At 40.7% G+C, this 10,000-nt stretch overlaps 1 long non-coding RNA gene across 1 annotated transcript in view; it reads left to right on the plus strand.

Annotated features, from left to right (window-relative positions):
• Positions 1-7,104: 7,104 nt before the first annotated feature.
• LOC108798509 overlaps positions 7,105-10,000 on the plus strand; it is a 4,915-nt gene continuing 2,019 nt past the window's right edge. The window contains exons 1-2 of the long non-coding RNA XR_001941957.1: positions 7,105-7,232; positions 9,740-9,849. This is a non-coding gene — a long non-coding RNA (uncharacterized LOC108798509). The remainder of the gene's footprint in view (positions 7,233-9,739; positions 9,850-10,000) is intronic.

Consider the following 10,000-nt stretch of genomic DNA (forward strand, 5'->3'; position numbering starts at 1 on the left):
AGTAATAAAAAAACAACCGCTGTAACAGGAAAGTGGAGGTAAGATGATGAAAATGTAGATTGTTAGAGCAATATCTACCTGGCTGTATATCTATTTCTGTGACTTCATTTGGGGTTGTAATGTTTATTTGTAAAATAAAGATTATTTTAACTCTAAAAATATATAAATCAACAGTTGACAAACTCGTAAACTTACACATATGTATATAGTGACCACAGACCCGTACTAGTATTCTCCTCAACATACTTAAAGTGGAACTCCAGGATTGGGAAAAATTAACCTTTGCAGTGGGGCTACCCCCCGCACTGAAAGGGTTAAAGTGACATTAAAGTCAAAGATTTTTCCCCCTCTCCCCAATGTTAATGAAAGCACTTACCTTAAATGCTGTTATCTAAACCGATCTTCCTCTCTGATCTTCTGTAATTTTCATCTGTCCCTCCAGCGCTGCTGCGGGTCGATACAGCGCTGACTCCTCTGTCCTTGCTGGCACTTCCTGTCCCACGGTGTCTGCACGCGGGTGCACGCATCCATAGACTTACCCTGTGTCTCTCCATGTCTCCCGGCCAAAACTGTGAACTGCGCATGCGCCCGACCCAAGATGCTTTGCGGCCGCCCGAGAGGTTTCATATTTTCAGACGGGAGTGCGCGGGGAAGACACAGGTAAGTTTAAATATATATTTATTTTATATATTTATTTATATGTTGTGGCAGTGTCTCCCAGCCACAGGGGCTGAGCGGTTCCAGAAAGCACAAACGTTTACGGGGAAAGAGCTGGCTTTGCGGTTCTTCACAGGTTTTCTGGATTTGGCTTGGAATCCTGGAACCCGGGAGATTTCAAAGAGACTTGGGAGGGATGAAATCTCCATTCCTGGGTCCGTGGTTTAATAGTGACCAGCACCCAATGATTGTGCACCTGTGCACAGCCCTTATGAAAAGGCTGCTGATGTTCAGGGTTCCATCTGGCAGACACAGGAGGTGTCTGTCCAGGAGTCAGGAGGACTCCACCCTGGAACCAGCCTGTGTGGGGAGTCTGTTGGATACAGACTATGTAAGAGAGGTTTGGTTAAAGTGATAACCTGTTTTTTTATAGTGTGTGTGTATTTGATCTTTGTGGACTATAACATTGAATGTTTTATTTAACTTTTTTTTTTCTATCTGATTTTCTCTTTCTGTAAAAAGAAAAAATAATTGTGGCTGATGAGGAACCATTTTTAATTCACATTATTTACAAATATAATTTTTTTTTTTAGGTTTGGAAAAACCGAGAAGCTTGCAATGAGGAAGCTCAACTACACACTGTAATGATATTACACTTGTCTCAGTAATCGGTTAATTTATTGATGTGTTAAAAGATATCTAAACCCAACAAAAAACGTTTATATATTACAGTGTACCTTAAGAAATTGTTTAAATATATAAATAGTAAGAGGGCAAGGACAGAACATGGAGGCCCCACCAAAGATGAACAGGGGAAGTTGGTTACCAGTGACAGGGAGAAAGGAGCTGTGTTACATAGTTACATAGTCAGGTTGAAAAAAGACACGCCCATCGAGTTCAACCTATAGAGATATGAAGAAAAAAAAAGAAGAAAAGCCTAAACACTACGCTATGCCCTCAATCACCCACTGTTGACCCAGAGGAAATGCCTTCTTCTCTTCACTCTTTACAGAACAGATAGACAGGTTTAATAAACATGGTAGTCATTCTTAAAACAATAGATTCAATGTATCCAAGTAGAAAGGAGTCTAGAAAAACTGATAAACAAAACTCCAGGATCAGATGGTTTACATCCATGAGTCCTAAAAGAACGTAGTCAGGTTTTAGCTAGACCACTGCTCCTAATCTTTATGGACACTTTAATGATAGGAGTGGTACCGGCTGATTGGCAGAAACAAATGTGGTACCAGTATTTATAAAAGGTACAAGATGTACACAGGGTATCTATAGGCCAGTGAGCCTAACATCAATAGTATGCAAAGTATTTGAGGGAATGGTAAGCCGCTATTTACACAAATTTACCTAAGAGAATGGAAGTATGTCTGTGAAGGTTCTCATTCATCCAGGTCATGGTATATCTGTAAAAAATAAGTCAAGGCAACTGGACTTGCTGTATTTTTTCGTGAAGACATTTCATTGGTCATCCGACCAGCTTCTTCAATTCAGAATGACTTGTACAAAAAATTATCTGGGAATAAATATGGTGAATGTTGCTCCAATCTACATAATCTCTTAGTCACAACCAGGTGTTGATTGCATTTGCATAATTGGAGCTAGGAGGTGTTGGAACCTGCCCAGAGAGAAATGTTAAAACAACATTGTATGTGGCAGACAATAGATATCCCCCCCAACACCACCACCACCACCACCTCTATTCAAGCTTGGCTTCTCCATTTCTACCTAAGAGAATGGAAGTACAAATAACAACCTACTTGGATTTATGAAGGACTGTTCTTGCCAGACAAACCTATTGACATTCTATGAGGAAGTGAATGGGAATTTAGATATGGAAAGCCCTGTAGATGTGGTGTATCTAGACTTTCCTAACGCATTTGGTACAGTACCCCACACACATCTAATTTACAAATGAAGATCTATCGGTACTGATGTAATTGTGTGTACATGGGAGGAAAACTGGCTACAGGAACAAACCTAGAGGCTATTAATAAATAGCTTTTTTTCTAAATGTTCAGAAGTTGTGAGTGGAGTTTATGTTTATCCCATTCATAAACGATATAGAGGATGGAATAATTAGCTCAATTTCAGTGTTTGCTGATGATACCACACTATGTAGGACACTAACTTCGAAGCAAGACATATAATCACTGCAGCAAGGCGTAGATAAAATTGGAGGTGTGGGCTATAACATAGCAGAATCAATATACAAAAAATGCAAATTTATGCACTTGGGAGCCAAAAACATGCATGAAAATGACTGTTTGGGATGTGCTCTACAGGAGAAATCCGACTGATACGGTAGGACAGACGGCTGTGTTAGAGCAATTCCCTGTCAGCGGCTCTCTGTCTGGTGCTGCCCAGCTGACTGATGCCACTGGTTGCCATGAGGTGGCATGACGGCAGCCATAGTGTCCCGCACTGCTCGCTGGCAACCGATGATGTCAGCAAGCTGGGCGGGAAGTCAGACAGAGCCACATGTTGCTAAGAGACGCCTTTTTTTTTTTATTACAAAAGATTCCACTAAATAAAATGTGCAAATCTTATGACGAAACATTAAGGAACTCCAGGGACATTTTTTCTTCACCCTTACAGTGCTCGTTTTGGTATAGGTGCAAGAATAAAAAAAGTTATACTCACCAGATTCTCGGAGCAAGCTTGCACTTAGACCAGTCCTTCCAGTGTCTCTCCCCCTTAGCTGTCTAAGGTCCCTGAGCTTCCTGTCCTTCCTTCTGGAGGGTGGCTACTCACTCCCGTGATGGACCCTAATGTCACCTTTAGTTTAGTAATTTGTAGTGAGCTTGTAGTCCATCATAGGAGTGATTTTGGAGCTGTGATTACTTTACAACACACACAGGGGAACAAAAGATTTGGCTCCTGCATTTAGTGTCACTTTAATGTTCCCTGTGCTGTTGGGCTTGTCTCCAAGAATTTCCTTGTTCTTTGGGTTCCAGCAAATGCCCAATACGCACCATGCATTTCAACACTCTTCTGCAACCTAATATTATGGATGTTGCTGGTGATTTTATTAATTCATATACAATGTGTTATTATTTTATTAGCTATGCTTCTTTTGTTTTTCTTCTTTCCATAGATTGAGACATTTGAGGGAGGTGGGATCCGATGTGCCAGATATAGAGAGATACAAGTTTAGAAGAACGCATATTTGGAACATTCATCCATAAACATCAATCTGGAATATCCTTATGTGTATTATATCTGAAACCCGGGGGGCTACGTGTCCCACACTGGAATCAACAGGCTCATGTACATGGGTTTGTTGTCCAGGTAAATACAGAAATACAGCTGAACAACCGAAAATAGATGTTACTATCCAAATAATGAAAATGTTAAAAATAAATACATACATGACACAAAAGTAGATTTGCTATATGCATTCATATATCCACTGCTTGTATGTGTTAGTAAACATCTGTATCTACTGCTATATACTGTATGTATCACTTAAATCTGTGGTATCATAGGGATAAGCCAAACCTGAGCTCCTCCTAACATGGAAGGCAAAAGGCTCTTTCACTGCTGCCCAATCAGCTGCCTGTAGCTGCACATAAGCAAAGGGGCGGGGTTCAGTGACATCATTGGCCTTATATGACCATTTACTGAATATAGCCATGAGGTCATAAAAGATCAATGACATCAGCACGAGCATCCCAACCCTTTTTTATATTCAGTTGTGGGGCGGGAAATGCCTATGCCTGCAGCTGATTTGGCGAGTGGCCCCATGGCAATTCTGGGTTTGGAGTAACTCATCCCTGGTGATAACACACAGTAGGCTCAATTCACTAACCTATAGCCGTTGTTATTTACCATACTGATCAGCAATGACTAAAACATAATTGCTAAAAATCACAATTACGTCAAGCAGGTGTAGTAGGTAACAGCTGGAATGAAGTACTGGATATGTTGAATACATTTTCTCCTCCGATCTATATAACTGTACCGCTAAATGTAATTAACATGCCTACTTGCATAATTGTGTGGAAATGAGTGTAGGGGATGTTGTTATGTAGTGGGTCCTGCTATGTGATGTACTCTGCTATTGTAATGTACTCAAACTGGTATTACTCATTAGAGTGGCACTCTGATCTCACCAGAGTACATACCTCTAATACCCATGCACAAGGTCAGGTGGCAGGGCTCCCCCTCTGCCAGCTTCTCCATATATGCATTGTGATGCCATAGTCAGGGGACGTGGCATGCATGAGTTGGCAACATTTTATAGCATGGAGCACAGAGGACTGAAAGTGAAAGCTGGTGGGTATGTGTGTAGGTGGCTCGGGGTGTGGCCAGTTTGGGGCCAAATATGTTCCCCAGTCAAGACTTGTGAGCCCCTGAGTCTTCAGTAGAGCAAGTTTATAAGTTAATCTATGTTCCTGCAATGGTTTCAAGTGCAAATAATCCTGTCAATGAACTTTAGCAATCCCAAAAGTGTTCTCATTGGTCCTACAGCAGTAATGTACTGTGCTGTATATAAATGTTCAAAAACTGATTTATTTTTTGTTTTAAGGGAACTGTGTGGGTCGGTATAATATATAATAAAAGAAAACAATGAACCTGCTTTGACATTCACTGTTACCTGTGGCCAGGTGTTCTTTGTGCCCAGGCTCAGCCTACATTGGATAAAGAATATTGGGAGCATAGAAGCCATTGTGGTTCTTTATTTTTCAACCCATGAGACATTTTTCACCACCGAACTTGATGCATTGTTTTCAGTAACTGATGAGTACATACTGGCGAGGACACTCAGGTTAAGTGATCCTTTGCAGCTGGTTGTCCTGCATTAGATTTAATGACTACCAGTTCCTACAGCATTCAGGTTTTCATGCTACTACCATATCTAAGACCACACAGGGGGAAATGTATCAAAATCTGGAGCAGACAAAATCTGGAGCAGGTTTGCACTGCGACTACTCAGCTTCTCTCTCATTTTCAAATCTTACCTGAGCAAACTGAAGGGAGATGCTGATAGGTTGCCATGGGCAACTGCTACAGATTCTGTCTGCTCCAGTTTTGATCAATTCCCCCATAGTCTTTGAAGCCTGTAGCCATTTCCATGGTCTAGGGTTCCTCCATCTGGTGTGGGTCAGATGGGTGCTGGGAATCTACTTGCTGTCAGAAATGGACAAATAGTTAATCGTTATGAGGCTTAGGTGGTTACTTAGTAGTTGTAAAAACTGTCCTTGCACAGGAGCCCTTTGGTGACTCATGTGGTGTTCATCGTTAAAGCAACATGCTGCATAACAAAAACAGCAAGCAACAATTAGTATCGCAAAACTAGAAAGCAACAGGCAGTATCACAAAAACAGCATGCAGTAAACAGTATAACAAAACCAACAAGCAACATGGAGCATTCTCTGTATAACATTGTGAATTTGTCAATTTCAAATTTTAGCCTTAGACGTGGATAATATTAGTGTTATTTAGAGCTTGGTAATGTTCCTCACTTACCCATCCCGAGCTGGCATGCAGTTCTCCCTGTCACATCCTTTGATAATGAATATGTTTTCTAAGACTTTATTGCTTATGAGGAAATATAATTAGGGAGGTGGAGAAAGTAAAGGTGTTAGGGCCAAAGAAGTATTTGGCAAATCTTCAATTTACTTTTTGGCAGATCAGATGAGTGTATTTCAAACGTATAATTCTGCTGTAGTGGAGATCCTGGGATGTAATAGTATTTGTTATAAGGTAGCAATAATGTGTAAAGGGCCATGATGCATTCTTTTTGGAAGGTTTTTATAACATTGATAATTAGGTAAAATGTTCATGAGATTTAAAAACAGCGGATTCTTATTCTAATACACAGACAGTAGAATAGGTCGTCTAAGCCTGTATCTAACTTCTACGTGCTCCTACGTGCTGTCCTAAATTACCTCTGGAGACAAACCAAAATCCGATGCAAATACTGACTTTTTTTTGTACATAACACTTTGGGTTCAAAAAGGACAGTTAAGAGCCGTGGATACAGCTATTCTGGGTTTACTATGGACCCCTGCTAAATTTTATGGCTTTCAATGATTGGAATTGTAGCAGGCACCAAAAAGGACAGTGCTTGCTGCAAGTGGGTGTTATCATCCAAAGATGACTAATATGTCTAGGATTAATCAAACCTCAAGGAAAATAAACTAAATTAGTTTAGTCAGTAACTGCATCTTTTTCATTTCTTTCTGTGCTTTTTTATTAAATAAGACTAGCAGCCCTGAAAATAATCCTTGATATGCATTTCTCTCAGCAGTCCTTCAGCAATGATAGTGGGTGCTGCCCAGCATAAAAATAACTATTAAACTGAGCACTGATCACATTAAGTGCTTTATGTAATGGATATTTTTATGATGTACAATGCAGCCCAACATAAAGGAATCCTTTCCTCTTTTTCATATATGCATTTTGTTCATTAATGTCTTTATAGCCCCTGCCTGGAGTTGATTTCATTCAAGCTTTGAAACGCCACAATTCCCAATTAATTACTCTGGGTTCCTTCAATGGAGAATATCCCCAATCTACACCTAACATAGTCTGGAAGTATTTTTTGGACATGGAAGGTAAGGAGACATTTGAAATTATTGTATGACTAAAAGTTATTCTGTCTTCAAACTTGGGGTCCTAAACCTGATACATAAAGTAAGGCATCTAAAGGTATTGTAGCTATTCACATAACCTGTAGAGCTTCCCAATACTGAGAATTACACCTGACATACAGCACAAGAACAAATGCTGAAAATTACACCAAACTTAAAGCACAAGAGAAGTGATGTTGTATACAGCATACATATCAGAGGCAGTACTGAGCGCTGTCTATACAGTACATCCTAATACAGTACATGTAAATACTGTGCATAATAAATGATTAATCATTCCAATCTTTGTTACTTCAATCTTTAGAAAAAAAGAGTATTAAAACCAAGTTGGAAAGGAAATGGTGCTCACTTGTTTCTTCCTAGTTCTCTAAAAGCACAAGAATGCATTACTTTTTCTTGCACTCCCTTTAATGTGACATTGGATGTCAGTTACAGGAAGCATGGTAAAACCCAGAGTTAGACCTACTGGTAACTCTATTTAAAGTAGTCTTCCAAGACAGTGCGTGAGAGACTCCGGGACAGGAAATGTGCTCAATAAGGTAAATGTTAAAAGGATGTCCCATCGACGCTCTTCTCTGTATACCCGAAAACCGATGATTAGACAGTTCTAATCACAGCACAGAGTAGAAACCATTCTATCCTGGAAAACTACTGAAAATATAGCTACGAGTAAGTCTACCTCTTGTTTTCCCCAGTCGTCTTCCAGCATGTGAGAGTAAGAGCAACAACTCTAAGGGAGGAATCACTGCTTGAAGGATCTTTCTCCCGAAGGCTTGATCATAGCTAGACAAGAGATCCAGATGATGATGTATGAACCTGGAAAAACTTGGCCATGTAGCACTCTTACAAATCTAATCTGGGGTGGCACCAACTTTTTACACCAAGGAAGCTGCCAAGGCTGTCATTGCATATACATTACATTCACAAAAGGAGGTGGAGTAGTTTTCATTATCCAGCAAGCTTTATAGATGGTGAATCTGATCCAATGAGCAATGAAGGATTTTGAGGCCTGCTTACCCCCAATCTACACCTAACTTGCTTGCCTGCAAACAGTATAAACAAGGCACTAGACTTTCTAAAGACTTTAGTGGCACCTAGGTAGGCTAAATGACAATGCCAGACGTTCAAAAAATGGAAGCTCTCTTCTTTGCTTTTAGAGGGCTGGTCACAGAAGGTACAGTAGGTAGAATAATGTCTTGGGCCCTGTAGAAAGTAGAAGAGATCTTGGACAGGAGTCCAGGATGCTTCTTCAAAATGACTTGGTCATCACAAATAGAAAGAAAGGGTTCCTTGGCAGAAAGGGCTTGCAGTTCGCTAATTCTGAGAGCAGAATATTTTCAATGTAAGTAGCATTTGAGAAGTCTCATATACAGGCCCAAAGTGTAAGGAATTAAGGATGGCCCAGTACTCACCAGAAAAGCAACACGGGTGCAAGCTTAACCATGAAGGTTTAGTCTAGGAGTTAGAGCTCAGAGCCACAGACTGCACACCTCTTCCTGTGAGGATTACCTCTCAGTTTTCCAAGAGTTGTGACCTGCAAGAAACAGGAACAGAGAATCAGACCTGTCCTTCCTGTTTAATATAGACAATTAAAGGGAGAGCCCAACAAAGTGCCCCACCATCATGAGTGCAACACCAAAGGACCCTAGGTAACACTTAGGATAGGTGAATAAAGTGACCTAGGGAGTAACACAGCCTTGTCCCAGCTACCGTGCAAATGCCACCATATAGCATCCCTGGCACAGGCAGTGCACACACCCAGATACCCAGCCTGGGAACCTGTGCTGCTCATGGAAGTCCCTGTTAAGGGAATGTGCCACTTCTGGACATGGTCTTTACCAGTCACAGAAGGAGAGGGGAAACCAGGCCACATCCTTTCTGTACTAAGGAAGGTCCCTGGAGGGCAGTTCAGCATGAAAACATCTACCATCTACTCCCAGGGAATAGAGGTAGAAAAAGGGTGGGTGGAAAAATAAGAGGATAGCCAGAGATACCAGAAGTTTCCTTCACCCTGGTTACAGGCAATGCATCTCCCCTGGACAGAGAAAACGCTAAAATTAGAAGAACATCTGGGGGATGTCCTTTTAACATGTAGCCTGGTAATGTGTTTCCTGTCCTGGTGGGAGGAACCTCTATGTCTCACTTACTATCCTGGAAGATGACTGGGGAAAATGTCCCACTCAGTGCAGGAACATAAAGCAATAGGTGACCACATTTCCCTGCACAGCTCTGAATTAAGGAGTATGCTGACTTGACTGCTTTGTGGTGAGATGGATAAAATGGGGATTCTGCATTTATCGAATGAGACTGCAGAGGGGATTATAAAACTATCCTTTAAAATAATTCCTTATTATGTGTATACTAGGAAGGTTGTTGGTGGTGGTGGGGTGTTTAAATGTATACTTACTGTATCTGATAAACTGATCACTTTTATATATCTATATATGGTTGGATTATCTATTTCATTTTAGGTGAAAAAAAATCAGTGTCTAACAATATAGTAACAACTTGGCCACGTTTCTATGACAACACTACAGGACTGACACAAAATACCTTCGTCTATGGCAATTCCATATTCACGGTAAGACACATTTTTCTCTGTTTACAAATAGGCAGTCTTCAGTTTGTTTAGTGCAGTGGTTCTCAACCTGTGTAACCCCATATTTGTCCTTGGTCATTAAGTCACGACCCAAGTTGTACCACACAGGAACGCACAGTATTGCGGTACCACA

The sequence above is a fragment of the Nanorana parkeri genome, unplaced genomic scaffold (genome assembly GCF_000935625.1).
Source record: "Nanorana parkeri isolate BGI_ZX_2015 unplaced genomic scaffold, ASM93562v1 scaffold1492, whole genome shotgun sequence".
In the NCBI taxonomy this organism is placed as follows: domain Eukaryota; kingdom Metazoa; phylum Chordata; class Amphibia; order Anura; family Dicroglossidae; genus Nanorana; species Nanorana parkeri.